Raw genomic sequence first — 10,000 nt, 5'->3', positions numbered from 1 at the left:
AGAGAACGAAAAAATAAATAAATAAAAAAAATAAAAGTAATAATAAAAATAAACAAAAATAATAAAAAAAACAAGGAAAAAAAAGAATGAAAAAAAAGAGAATGAAAAAAAAAAAAACTAAAAATAAAGACGAACCTCATAACCACATTCCAAACACTGTGATAAAATAAACAAACAAACAAAAACAAACATTTGCCCTTCTGTGAATTCTGCACCCATCATAAACCCAGAGAGAGAGAGAGAGAGAGAGAGAGAGAGAGAGAGAGAGGCGAAAAGTGAAGGGGGGGAAAGGTGAGCTGGGTTAGTAGAGCGAGACTGAGTGAGCGTCTTTTACTTATCTAACACGCGACCCAGAGAGAGAGAGAGAGAGAGAGAGAGAGAGAGAGAGAGAGATGGAGGAAGAGAATCTTTTGATACAAAGGCACTTCTCTTTTCGCTCTGATAAGGATGATGTGTGTGTGTGTGTGTGTGTGTGTGTGTGTGAGAGGGTGGGTGGGTGATCTCTTATATTTCCTTGTTACAATTCTCTCTCTCTCTCTCTCTCTCTCTCTCTCTCTCTCTCTCTCTCTCTGTTCGTGGACATAAAAATACAAAAAAAAAAAAAAGAAACAAGAAAGAAAGAACCAGAAGATATAAAGAAAGAAAGAGAGAAAGAAAAGAAGAAAAGAAGAAAAGAAGAAAGACGAAACACCGTGAATAAATAGATGAATAAATGAATACGAAAGTCTGAAAGAGTTAGAGAAAATTGACTTAAATGAACGTGATACCAAATGCAATCTTTTTATTCAATCATCCTTTTTTTAATCCACTTCAAGACAACGACCTCTCTGTCTTTTATGAGTAAGCCAGTCATTCAATCAGCGAGCCAGGCAGAGGGAGGCACGCAGGAGGACCGCTGGGAAAGGAGGAAGAGGAGGAGGAGGAAGGGAAGGGAGGGATGCACTGGGAGGGAAGTAGGAGGGAGAGGGGAGGCGAGGAGGAAAGATGAATTAGAGAAGAATGAGGAAAGAGAAAAGAATAAGCTAAGAGAGAGAGAGAGAGAGAGAGAGAGAGAGAGAGAGAGAGAGAGAGAGAGAGAGAGAGAGAGAGAGAGAGAGAGAGAGAGAGAGAGAGAGAGAGAGAGAGAGAGAGATACTGGAGCATGGCCACGATTAGAAACCTTCAACCTGTTGCTATCGATCCTGTTGAGACGACGCCACCTCCTTCCCTCCATCCTTCCCTCCATCCTTCCCACCACCCCTCTTTCCTTCCCTCCTTCCCTCCATCCCTCCCTTCTTCCTTCCTTACCTGCTTCTCTCCCATTTTCGTTCCCTATTTCCGTCATAAACGCCTCCTTCTCCTCCTTCATCCCCACATTTCTTTCTCCTTTCCTTGACATTTCTTTCTTCTTTTTTCTTGTCATTTTATCCTTTTTCTTTTTAATTGTATCTCATTTTTCCTTCCTTTTCTTTCTTTCTTTTCTTTTTTCTCTTCTTTCTTGTAATGTTATCTTCTTTTTCTTCTTCTTTTTCTTCTTCTTCTTTCTCTGGTTTCTGCGTCTTTCACTTAAGGTTACACAGCATAATTCATCGTCAGTAGACTTCAGAGTCTCAACTTTTCTACAGCTGTTTGTTCTTCTTTTGTTCTCTTATTCCTTTCTCTGTTTTTTTTCCAGCTGCTCCTCATCATTCTCCTCCTCTTCCTCCTCCTCCTCTTCCTCGTCCTCGTCCTCGTCCTCGTCCTCCTCCTCCTCCTCAGCTAATAAACACTAGCCAGTTTTAATATCCAAGAAACACTTCACTCATTCCCACAATTTAAATTGCCCGATATAATTTTTCGAAACATATCTAAGACGTTTGTATTTTCCAGCTTTGTTGTTTCATTGCTCTGTTATTCTTTTTCTCCACTTCTACTGTAAATCTTCCTCTTCTTCTTCTTCCTTCTCTTCCTTGGCTTATAAATACCAGCAGCTTGTAATATTCCGCCAACGCCTCACTCATACACGCGCCATATACATTAACATTAGCACAATTCCTCCGAACATAAGTAGAGCCATTGCGTTTCCTCGTGGTAATAAAACGAGGTGACTTACCGAGGCGTAACCAACCAGGGCGCGATTTTAAGAGCAATACAATACATAGATATATATTTAAAAATAAGAGGAGAAAATGTGTGTGTGTGTGTGTGTGTGTGTGTGTGTGTGTGTGTGTGTGTGTGTGTGTGTGTGTGTGTGTGTGTGTGTGTGTGTGTGTGTGTGTTCGAATCTGTCCAACGAAACAATCATTCTTCTATTCACGGCCGCGGTCTTTGCGTGGCTTTGAAATACTTATGGCAAAAAATGTATAACAAAAAAAAAAAAAAGAGGACAAGTTGATGAAAAAAAGAAATAGAAATGAAAAACAAAATACGTGACATCTGTATCAAATAAAACACGTGATATTTTCAGTCCGTTCATGGCCGGGGCGCAGTTTTAAAAATACTAAATGTATCTATAAAAATAAAATGCAAGAATTATATCAGGACAATATTTCTACACTTGCTGGCGGCGGCCTTGGCACACCTCCAAACCTCCAAACCTGCCGATATTACAGGTGTGTGTGTGTGTGTGTGTGTGTGTGTGTGTGTGTGTGTGTGTGTGTGTGTGTGTGTGTGTGTGTGTGTGTGTGTGTGTGTGTGTGTGTGTGTGTGTGCTAACTACCATCATGCACCTGTGGCTCTATCCTCTCCATCAACAATTCCAAACTTGGCCAGTATTTCAAGTGCTTCTATGTCATATTTACAAACACAGTATATTTTTTTCTAAACCCTCCATATACGTTCTGGTAACTATTTGGCGATTTTTATACAGCTTCAGAAACTATTGTGGGGGATTAAAATAGTGAAGACTGTGGCCATTAATCTTCTGACCTCCAAAGACCCTAATATCAATAAAATAGTTTAATCGTGCGCAAATCTCAAGGTAAAAAATGTGTCCCAGTACTGAAATAGGTTAATCCAACTCCACTAACATCATTAAAAAATATGGAATGTCACCCACAGCGGTAGCCAATACAGGTGTTCCCTATTTACCTGCACGTACCTGAACTCTAATTACGAATACCTGGTGATTGAAAGTGTCCAAACATACAGGTATTCTCATATCAACCTGTACTGTACTTTGGTGTTTTTTACCTGCTAATTAAGGCGAGTTCTCACTATGCCCCACATAGCAACGCCACAGGTCACTAAACGTACCCAATAGAACAGGTATTTTTCTCCCACCTGTGCCCTGAGTCTCCCAGCGAGCACTTACCGGCAGGTATTAAATAGGTGACCGTTCCTGTGGCGTCACCTTTAAAATGTGTAACCCGCGCTCTGCCACCACCACCACCACCACCACCATCGCCACCGCCGCCGCCACCTGCCTCCACGCCACTTATCATAACACAAGGAAACATTACGTCGCCTCGCCTGCTGCTCGCCAGAGACTCCTTTCCCGTTTTCTTTGCAGGCAGCGCGATTAGCGGGTCTCTTTTGTCCCACGGTTCGTTTTCTTTTCCTTGGCCAGTCTCCTTCGTTCTCCTCCTCGCTCGCTCTCACCAATTCCTTTCTCCTTAGTGTTCTTCTTCTTCCTCCTCTTACTCGTTCTTCTTCTTGTCTTCCAGTTCTTCTCTTTTCCTGTCTCTTTTTTATTCTTCTTTATTTTCCCTTCTCATGTTTCCCACTCAAATTTATTCTTTTCTCCTATTTCCACGTTTTATTCTAAATTCACCCCTTTCTTTTTTTTTTCATGTACATATTCACTCTCTTCTATCTTGTTATATTTTTTCCAAGTTCTTTTTTTTTATTTTACGTTCCTTACTCTCTCCTTTGCTTATCTTCCTATCATAGCTTTCACTCAACGCCGATCCTGCCTTCCCTTAGTCCCTTCTCTTAATATTCTCTTCCACACATCCTAAATATTAGCATCTCACAATAATTACCCTCCTTTTATTCCTTACCTTCCTTCTTACCCCTTACATATTTCGTTAAGTCTTTCCCCTTCACTCACTACGATCTTCCCTTTCCTTCTTCTTCCCTACTTCTTATATTCTCTTCCTCACATTCGAAATATTAATCTCTTCCATTAGATTTAATAATTCTCTTCCTCTATCCTTCTATCTTCCTTCTTACCCTTGAGTATTTCGTTTCATTTCTTTCACTCACCTTAATCCTCCCTTTCCTTTTCTCCCTACTCTTAATATTCCCTTCTTCACATCCGAAGTATTAACATCTTCCATTACATATAATAATTCTCTTCCTCTTTTCTTCATCTTCCTTCTAACCTCTTTTTTTTTTTTTAATCTTCTTACCATTTTTGTTTTTAGTTTCGTTTTTTTTTTGCGTATATTTCGAAATTGTTAAAAGAATATGAATTACCAGGAGGATTTTCTCACTTTTTTCATTGTTTTACTCATATTGTTTAGTGTTTATTTTTATTCTTATTTTCTAAGTGTGGAATATCTCATAGTGTTATCTTTTATTTTATTGTCATTATTCTCGTCGTTTGTCTTTTCTTCATGTCTCTCTACGCACTTCACTTCTCCTTTACTGATGAATCCTCCCCTTACCTATGCTTTCAATTCAAGCCGTCCTCCCTTCCCATTACTCAAGTTATCCCCGCCTCGACTCACTTTTCAATCTCATTCCGTAGTCTTCCATTATTTCCGCCCTCATTGCTGTACTGGTCCTCGTCCCCGTGCCGCCGCTCAGCCACGCGTCAATACCAAAGGGAGTTCTCGTTTTGCACTTCCAGGCGACGATCTCTTAATAGAAAACGTGAAGCGGAGGCGTAGCATTGCCTCGCCCCCTCGCGCCGCACATTCGCTCAAAGTTCGTCCAAAAATATTTAAGAAAGGGAAACTGAAGAAAGAAAAGAGACACTTCCAGAGAAACACTGAACTGGAAAACTGCTGTAAAAGAGAGAGAGAGAGAGAGAGAGAGAGAGAGAGAGAGAGAGAGAGAGAGAGAGAGAGAGAGAGAGAGAGAGAGAGAGAGAGAATTGTACGCTATCCTATTAAACATCCAGAAACACATAATATGAATAAATAGATGCAAGAAATCCTACTTTATAACACCACTGTGAATTGCAACACCTGCTCAAGTATTGCTGAGACACGGATAATAAAGGACACACCTGTAATGAACACCTGGCGGGGAAGGAACGCTATGAACAATGCCTACCTTAAACCCTTCAGTACCATGACGTGTTTCCATATTCATTCAGAAACTTATGTGGATTAAAATAGTGAAGACTGTGACCATTAGTCTTCCGACCTCCATAGACCTTTCCTAATGTCAATAAAATGGTCTAATCGTGGACAAATCTTAAGGTAAAAATGTGTCCCAGTACTGAAGGGGTTAGATATGATAAAGACAGAGAACCTGGTATGGAAGGTTATGAGGAAATATGAAAGATGATAAGAACTTAGAATACTGTTTTTTAGGGTCATTATTGAGTTGGGACAGTTTTAAAAGGTCCAACGAGGTCAACGAGGTCTTTCAGGTTAGTGAGATCAACAACGGACATTAAAAAGTAGCGAAGTCATTTGTGTCCCAGAAAAATTGTGTTAGTTTTTGTAGTGTGTGATAAAAATGTCTCTCTCTCTCTCTCTCTCTCTCTCTCTCTCTCTCTCTCTCTCTCTCTCTCTAATTTGATTATTTCCTCCCATTACATTCCTACTTTCTCACTTTTTTTCTTATTTTCCCACTTTTTCCCTATTATCTTTTTTTCCGTCCCAGCGCGTCCCCTCTCTCACTTTTTTCCCGTCTCTCCCCTTCACCCATCCCTTCCTTTTTTCCCCCATTTCGATATTCCCCTTTTATTTTCCCCTCCCCCTCTCTGACCGTGACCCGTTTTCGATAAAAAGAGAAAAAGTTAATGAAAGAAAAAGAGGGCAGAGAGAGGGGGAGAGGACACATACGCAGACGTACACGCACACACACACACACACACACACACACACACACACACACACACACACACACACACACACACACACACACACACACACGCACGCACACATAAATGCATGCACACACGCGCGAAGGAAAACAATTACTTCGGGAATTGTCAACAAAAACACAACAGAATTAAATTAGAAAAAAAATAATACTAAATTTGAGAGAGAGAGAGAGAGAGAGAGAGAGAGTGAGTGAGTGACTGTTTGTGTGTGTGTGTGTGTGTGTGTGTGTGTGTGTGTGTGTGTGTGTGTGTGTGTGTGTGTGTGTGTGTGTGTGTGTGTGTGTGTGTGTGTCAGCGAGGGAAAAGAATTAGCGGATAAAAACTCGGGCCAGCGGACGTGAGGGTAAAAAGAGCCATCTATCGGGCGGTGTGAGCTGTTTACCGCCTGACGTAAGGTAAACATAACAATAAACGTCAAGACCAGTCCACCTAAGAGAGAAGCTGACCACCACATCCCACTCCCTCTCTCTCTCTCTCTCTCTCTCTCTCTCTCTCTCTCTCTCTCTCTCTCCTATCACAAAGAAAATAATTAAAATACCTTTCCTTTTATATCTCTCCTTCAGTCCTTCTCTCTCTCTCTCTCTCTCTCTCTCTCTCTCTCTCTCTCTCTCTCTCTCTCTCTCTCTCTCTCTCTCTCCCTCATTCCCCATTCCTCTGACTAATTGACTGAATAGAAGAAATAGCGAGGAACTCAGGAAAGAAAGACAGTATGACGTTCTCTCTCTATATTCCTCTGACTGACTGACTGACTGACTGAAATATAAGGAAAGAGGAATTATGATAGCGCTTTTTCTCTCTTCCTTTCTCTGATTAGCTGACTGATTGACTGACTGACTGACTGACTGAATGAATGAATGAATAAGAAAGGAAGAGTTATGGCAGCGCTTTTTCTCTCTGATTAACTGACTGACTGACTGTACGACTGACTGACTGAGTGGCTGGCTTTGACTAACTGTATGGCTGACTGACTAACTGACAGACTGGCTGACTGACTGCATGACTGACTGATTGGCTGACTGACTAACAGACTGATTGACTGACTGACTGTATGACTGAATGAAAAAATGACAAGAAATACCCAAGAAAGGAAGGAAGTAAGGACAAACTCTCTCTCTCTCTCTCTCTCTCTCTCTCTCTCTCTCTCTCTGGAAAACGACAAGGAATCTCCCGGAAAGGAATGACTAGGGAGGTTTTTATTCAGGGAGCGGAGGAGTGACTTGCCCACCGCCGCCATATTACGACCTGGTATTAAATCAAACGACCTCAGAGGAATATTGAAGCAGAGTAATGTTGGAGGCTAAAGGAGGAGGAGGAGGAGAAGGAGGAGGAGGAGGAGGAGGAGGAGGAGGAGGAGGAGGAGGAGGAGGAGGAGGAAAATAATACGTGTCCATTACGGAGATAAGATTAAATGAAGGAAGAGAGGGAGACCTTTATCTTCTTTGAAAGAGAGAGAGAGAGAGAGAGAGAGAGAGAGAGAGAGAGAGAGAGAGAGAGAGAGAGAGAGAGAGAGAGAGAGAGAGAGAGAGAGAGAGAGACACGCTCTTTGCTGATGAAAAGAATGCTAGGATTATCAAAAAAAGAGAAGACAACTCACGCTTATAATGAAGAAAGTGATTATATTGATTTCTGGAGGAGGAGGAGGAGGAGGAGGAGGAGGAGGAGGAGGAGGAGGAGGAGGAAGGGCTATCAAAGGGCGAGTGTGAACAACAAAGGGGCGACAATAAGCATATTATCACCTGAGCGGGAAGAGGATCAGCTGACGGAACTTTTGAAATGATAAATTAAATGGCACCGGAGAGAGAGAGAGAGAGAGAGAGAGAGAGAGAGAGAGAGAGAGAGAGAGAGAGAGAGAGAGAGAGAGAGAGAGAGAGAGAGAGAGAGAGATTAAATATTCCCTCGAGTCGCTACAACTATAAAGCTTTAAAATCTTTCCCGTTCTTATTTCCTTATCTAAATACTTAATAAGCTTGAATATCATTAATATATATCCCACTTGACCTGCCCCCCACTCCCTCCCCCTCTCCTGCTGACCTGTAAGTAAGGGTGGTCACGCAGGTCACATACAGGTCACAGAGGAGGCAGGAAGCAGGTCAAAGCAGGTCAGGTTTGGTTAGGCAGTAAAAATTTGTTTTGTTACCCACATAACTTGATGTTCGACCTCGTTCGCTTTAACTTGGCGAATTACGACGAGTGGCTTTGATGGTTGTGGGTTTTGTTGGTGATGATGGCATGTGTGTGTGTGTGTGTGTGTGTGTGTGTGTGTGTGTGTGTGTGTGTGTGTGTGTGTGTGTGTGTGTGTGTGTGTGTGTGTGTGTGTGTGTGTGTTTACTTGCTTTCGCCCTTTCACTCACATACACACACACACACACACACACACACACACACACACACACACACACACACGGTAGGATCAAAGCCATCAAAATGCACCACCACTCATCACACACATGCAAACGCAGAAACACACACACACACACACACACACGCACGCACGCAAACACGCACACCAACACAAACAAAGCACCATAAACAAACACAAACACGCATATATGAATCTTAATATTAAAACAAGCATAGGTAACCGTGACTAACCTCCCCCACCCCCAACACACACACACACACACACACACACGCACACTAGGAACAATGTTTAATAATTTACTTGCCACGACACACATCCTTTCATATTTCAATTTTACATCACTTTTCTCTTCTATCTGTCACATCAAAGCGTTTTAATAATGACTATTTGTAGTGAGAGGAAATTTTTTTGATATAAGTAGGACAAAAATTATTCCTTCTCTCTCTCTCTCTCTCTCTCTCTCTCTCTCTCTCTCTCTCTCTCTCTCTCTTATTTCTATTAATTGAAGATAAAAGAAATATTAACAATGCCATTTCGAACCCAAGGCGAACAGAGGAGATGAAAATGACTTGTTCCAGGAGAGAGAGAGAGAGAGAGAGAGAGAGAGAGAGAGAGAGAGAGAGAGAGAGAGAGAGAGAGACGAATCAAGGAAAAGTTAGCAGAGTCGGTACAAATTAACGTCACTAGTCGTCCTCCTCCTCCTCTTCTTCCTCTTGATTCCTCTTCTTTTTTTATCCTCCTGTTGATCCTCCTCCTCCTTCTCCTTCTCCACCTCTTACTTTTCTTCTTCTTCTTCCTCATCTTCCTCTTCTTGTTCTTCCTCCTTCTCCTCTTCGTCCTCCTCCTCCTCCTCCTCCTCCTCCTCCTCCTCCTCCTCCTCCTCCTCCTCCTCCTCCTCCTCCTTCTCCTCTTCCTCTTCATTATAGTGATCTTTCTCTTGCTTTCCCTCCTCGTCCTCCTCCTCCTCCTCCTCCTCCTCCTCCTCCTCCTCCTCCTCCTCCTCCTCCTCCTCCTCCTCCTCCTCTTCCTCTTCATTATAGTGATCTTTCTCCTCCTCCTCCTCCTCCTCCTCCTCCTCCTCCTCCTCCTCCTCCTCCTCCTCCTCCTCCTCCTCCTCCTCCTCCTAGTTGGTCTTCTTCGTCCTCAGCTTGTACCTCAATCTAGCTAGTTATTCTCCTCCTCCTCCTCTTCCTCCTCCTCCTCCTCCTCCTCCTCCTCCTCATCCTCCTCCTCCTCCTCCTCCTCCTCCTATTTCTCCTCCTCCTCCTCCTCCTCCTTCTTCTCTTCCTCCTCCTCCTTTACGAGACGAGTCAGGAGTGCCAACAGAACGCGGCACTGAGCCACATCAGGTCACAAACACCAGGTCACGTAAGGTCACAGATAAACGGCGTAGGTAACGTTTTTCCCTCTCGTTGCTAAAATAAAATGAAAAACAGCGAAGGACAGAAAGTGAATACGACGAGACGGATGGAAAAAAAATTGCTAAAATAAAAAAATAAATAATGAAGAGTGACATGATACGAGAGAGAGAGAGAGAGAGAGAGAGAGAGAGAGAGAGAGAGAGAGAGAGAGAGAGAGAGAGAGAGAGAGAGAGAGAGGAAATAAAAAAAAAAGCGTAAATTTATAAAATGTTGAGAGCTTTCAAAACAAGAGCATTAAGTCATGACGGAAGTGTT

The sequence above is a fragment of the Portunus trituberculatus genome, chromosome 33 (assembly GCF_017591435.1).
Source record: "Portunus trituberculatus isolate SZX2019 chromosome 33, ASM1759143v1, whole genome shotgun sequence".
Taxonomy (NCBI): domain Eukaryota; kingdom Metazoa; phylum Arthropoda; class Malacostraca; order Decapoda; family Portunidae; genus Portunus; species Portunus trituberculatus.
The sequence above is the reverse complement of the archived record's forward strand: the minus strand, read 5'-3'. Positions refer to the sequence as shown.